The following is a 4,958-nucleotide window of genomic DNA, read 5'->3' as shown; positions in this document are numbered from 1 at the left end:
GGGGAAATGGAAGTCATTTGGCTGTACTGCTAAAGCATCACACGTTCACTGCTCACGGGGTTATTCACTTTTCCTTTCTCTTTCCTGCTAAGCTTACTGATGCACTGGCCCAAACCTGTTCATGTGGCTCTTGCTGTCTGGTCACCCAATGAGGAAGGATCAGCGGGCCTGCCAGCATCCAGACTATGGGAATTGTCTCTGAGGAGACTTGACGGTCCAGATAGGCCACAAGGGGTTATTTCCTCTCCTCCTTTCCCATCTTCTGGTTCCCAGTGATCTCATGGTCTTCTCTCTCGCCTTCTCCTCAGCCATATAAGATCAAAGACTGTAAATTATTCATTCACAGTTGAATGGAGCACATTTCAAAGTCAGGGCTGCTGGGCATCTTGGTCTCAGAGTTGCCAAGGGTGAAGGCTCACATGTTTGGGTCCAGCAGCTCTGTCAAGTCCCGGCCCTGACATCTGGAGCCAGCCCTGCCTGATCCCTGCCCTTCCCACCTGTCTGATTTCCTCCCTGACTTTTCCCTGTCTAGAGTTCCCTGCCCCACCTTACCCCAGAGGAAACCCAGTATCAGTGTTACTACCTCCTGCCGTGCGGGTGTGTCTGTGGCCTCCAGGGCTACTGTTCCCCGGGATTCCCAGGCTGTCCCTTCAGATGGGAGCAGGGAGCCTGCATGTTTGAGAGGAGTGCTAAGATGAGCCAAGCACCGGACCAATAGTCGTGCTAACAACCACTACAGCAAACATTTGATGCGTGTGCCACGCGTGTCAGGCACTCCTTTTAGCACTTTTTAATGTAACATCCCTATCTCACCCATAACAACCCTAGGTGGTAGATACTGTTTCTAGCCTGGTGTAACAGACGAGGAGACTGAAGCTCACAGAGGTCAAATGACTTGCCCAAGGTCACACAACCTGCAAGTAGCCAAGCTGAGATATGAATCCAAGCATCTGATACCAAAGTCCAACGATGTACCACTCTGCTAAAGCATATGCTAGTTCATTTATCCTTACACTGACCTCACGTACAGATGGGGAAACTAAGGTCTTAAGAAGATAAGTGACTCATTCTAGGTCATGTAGCTAGTGAGTGGCTGAGCCAAGATTTGTTTTCTTGTTTTTTTGGAATCTCAGTCTTTATTGGCTGCAAGGCTTCACACGCTCAGGCCAATGCCAGGGCTCAGATCTTGTTGAAAGCAGCAGTGTCAATGCTCTGCACATGCTCCTCGAACTTGGTGATCTCCTCTTCCAGCAGGTCCGTGCCCACCTTGTCGTCCTCCACCACACACTGGATCTGCAGCTTGTGGGTGCCGTAGCCCACGGGCCCCAGCTTGGAGGCCCCCCACCCCAGGTCAGCCCATCCAGCTGGATGGAGCGCATGCAGGCCTCCAGCTGGGCCATGTCCATCTCATCATCCCAAGGCTTGATGTCCAGGAGAATGGAGGACTTGGCCACCAGGGCAGGCTTCTTGACCTTCTTCTCAGCGTACTGCTGCAGCCTCTCCTCCCGCAGCCAGGCAGCCTCCTGGTCCTCCTGCTCATCGCTGCCGAGCAGGTCAATGTCATCGTCCTCGTCCTCGTTGTCCTCTGTGACGGTGACCGCCTTCTGGGTGGGGTGCTCCACTTGGTGCACGGGAGACACGTGCTGGGTCTGCGGAGCTGTGGCCGGGTGGGTGGGCGAGCTTTTCTCTAGTGCACTCAGCCAGGCCTCCAGCTTGGAGACAGCCTGCTGCAGATCCTGCACCACCCCTCGCAGGCTCTGGTTCTCCACTTCCAGGCTGGCAATCCGGATGACAAGCTCACTGTGGTCTCCACCGGGGCCCACTGCAGGCCGCAGGGCCTGAGCTTCCAGCCAAGGACTTATGGATGTTTTCTCTGGCTCTTGTGACATCATGGAGGATCACGCTGGCGCCATTCTCCTGGTGTGAGGAGCCAGCCACGGACCCGTTCATCTGCTCATAGAATTTCCTTTCTGCATCATCATATTTGAACTTGTCAAACCAGATCTTCGCGTGCACTAGAAAGTTTGTGGCCATTTTCACACCAGCCAAGGACACAGCGACCAACGAGGAGGGCTCGGCGTACGCAACGGCAGAGGAAAGAGCCTGAGCCAAGATTTGAATCCAAGACATTCTAATTCAGAATCGATGTCCTTTGTACCACCTTCCCTGAGACTGATGGGTGAGCTGACATTCTAGACACCCTTATGAAGGGAGGGATGAAAGAGACCCACTTGCAGACCCAAGGAGACTCAACCTGTGTGCTGGGTGGGGTGGGGGCCCCAGGGAGCCCTGGATGATGATGGATCCAGGGTCTGGAATTTCTTGAGCATGAATGTCAGCATATGTGTCCGTGATACGGATTCAATCTAATGCCACCCTCATTCAGAGATTCAGAAGAACTGACAAAGGAGAGAAACAGAAGCACTTCCTCTCTGAGCTGTTGCTTACCAATGAGCTTTTATCTCCAAGTAGCAGAATAATCATAACCCATAGCTCCCGCGTGTGGCTGATTAGCTTTGCTGCAAATTTCATTTGATTACAACACGAAAGTCTGTCCCTGACTTTGGTTGCAGCTATATGGCTGCTTGCTTACAACTGAAAAAGAGAGGTAGAGGGACCAGTAGGACCCAGGAGCATCAGATAATGAGGTTGGTGCTTTAAGAGCATGTTCATCAACAAAGACCATTTGTGTGGCCCCATCCAGTGTGCAGAGCCACTCTGTATGTCATCTTAATGGGTCATCACAGCAACCTGGGGCTTTCTTCCCATGGGGCAGTGGCCAATAGTGTCAGCCATTCACAGAGGGTGGGGAGGAAGGGGAATAGGATGGAGACAGTGTTTGGTTTATATAAAAACTGTGAATGTGCGGATTGCAGGGTGTGTATTTCATTTTTAAGACAAATTAAAAACCCAATCTTGTCTTGTGCTTGAACCTGAATAGTACTAATCTTATTTATGTTATTTTTGAGTGCTTGCTATGTGCTGGGCACCATGCCATGTGTTTACTCTACAGAGCAACTTTATCCAGTGGGGAAAAATACTAACCTCATTTTACCGGTGAGGAAAGGGAGGCTGGGACAGGTGGAGTGAACTGCCCCGGAGGTACAGCTAGTAAGGGAAGGAGCTAGGATGTGAAGTCAGGGAGTGTGATTCCAGAGCCTGTACCTTTCTTGCTGGGCTGTTCTGCAGGAGAGTATCTCTCAGGGACCCTGACTTCCCACAAAGAGCCCAGTGGGCAGTGGGAATGCAGGGTCCTCTGGCAGGAGGGTCCTCTGACCCTCTAACCTGCACCTTCCTCATCTCTAAAGGAACGTTTCGTGATCCATCTCACAGGTGATTGTGGGGTAACTCCTTGCTAGCTATGAAGCACCGTTTACCTGTTCGTGGATAGGAGGCAGTAGTGAGCAGGGCAGAGGGAAATCCTTCCAAGAAGAGACAGATTTGGACAAGAGGGTGCAGGTGGCCTGAGACCTGTGGCCCAGGTTTGGGACCTTAGCATGTGCTTTTCCCTCTGCTGGGAATGCCCTCCCCTCCCCCCTCTTCTCATGACTGGGTTTTTAAAACTTTCAGCTGTCAGCTTAAATGTCCTCTTTTCAGAGAGATGTTCTCCCTTCCCACCCCTGGTAGACTGGCCTGAGTGCCTACCTCGGCCAGCCCTGGGGGCTTTCCCTGACTCCTCCACTTCATCCCAAACCTCCCTACAATATCCAGCCCTACCTGTGTATGAATTATTCAGGGAGAAGCTGAGGACTCATTATGGGGACAGACATTCCAGCAAAAGCCATCTGGCTGGAGAAGAGAGAGAGTGGGGTGGCATTTATTGTCAGGAAGCAATTTCTCATGGTAATTAAATTCTCACACGTGTGTGTGTGTGTGTTGTGTGTGTGTTGGGGAGATGTGTTTAATCACTGTCCCCCCCCCCCAGGGTCTAATCTAGCCTGTGTCATACCAAAGTCCTGGGTCTAAATAGCACCACCCTTCCCCTGACTTGGGGGAGGAGGGGTGGTGTCGGTTCATGTTTTTGATTAAAGAAAAAAAAAAAGAATCAGAGCCTCAGTGAGGTTTCATGAGAAATGGTGGGAGCAGCAGGGTCGAGGGGAGCTGATTATGTAGATGTGTTTAAGCTCTCAACCGGGGATGGATGGATTCCATAATCCCACCGGGGGCTGAGACCCCGGCCGTGTTTGCTGGCTCAGATGCAGCTGGGGCCATTTCTCAAGTTCATGGAGGAAGGGGATGAGCAGGTGCACAGGAGGAGGGGCTGCCTGTCAGGTGAGGGTCCTGCGGGGTGGGGAAGAGTTGTGGAGGAGCCCTTTCTCTTCTGCAGCACGTACTCAGCCTCTGTCTCCGCGGGTGTGTCTGCCTCTGGGCGACACTTTGTTGCACAAATGCTAACCCGGCCTCTGCTACAGACGTGCTGTGTAGCCCTGAGCTGGTCCTCTGGTCTTTCTGCTCTTGCATTTTCAGTCTGTAAAATCGGGTGAAGCTTTGGAGATAGATGGTGGTGATAGTTGTACAGTAATGCAAATGTATGTTATGTATATTTTAACACACACACACAAATTCTAAAAGAAAAATCAGGTGAATCTGTAGTTTCCTTCTGGTCTTAATGTTCTCTGGATTGATGATCCTGGATTCAAAGAAATGCCAAAGGGCTTATCATTATTCCAAGAACAGGCTGTGTGACCTCAGCAAAGTCTGTTTCCCTCTCTGATTCCACTTCCTTTGGTGGTGGCAGAATCGCTTCTCCAGACCTGGCCAGTTGCTTCCCCTCACTCCTTAAGTTTCCTGCCATGTCTCTGAAGTTTGCCCCCTCTCCAGAGCATGGACAGCCCCTGTCTTTGGATCCCCCAGCATCACTCGTCTCAGCCTCTGGTGGCTTTTCGTAGAGGCTGAGGGGGACCTCTGCTTGGCTATTGAATGAGCCATTGAGAATTTCATGGATAATTCAGGAACAC

At 51.4% G+C, this 4,958-nt stretch overlaps 1 pseudogene; it reads right to left on the bottom strand.

The window, feature by feature from the left end:
- Positions 1 to 905: 905 nt before the first annotated feature.
- LOC115802442 (elongation factor 1-delta pseudogene) lies at positions 906 to 2,113 on the bottom strand (annotated as a pseudogene).
- Between the last annotated feature and the right edge of the window lie 2,845 nt (positions 2,114 to 4,958).

Source organism: Delphinapterus leucas, chromosome 19 (assembly GCF_059928025.1).
Source record: "Delphinapterus leucas isolate spDelLeu-1000000601 "Yukka" chromosome 19, BTC_Dleu_Yukka2, whole genome shotgun sequence".
NCBI lineage: Eukaryota > Metazoa > Chordata > Mammalia > Artiodactyla > Monodontidae > Delphinapterus > Delphinapterus leucas.
Note: the sequence above shows the minus strand (reverse complement) of the source record. Positions and strands in the feature narration are given on the sequence as shown.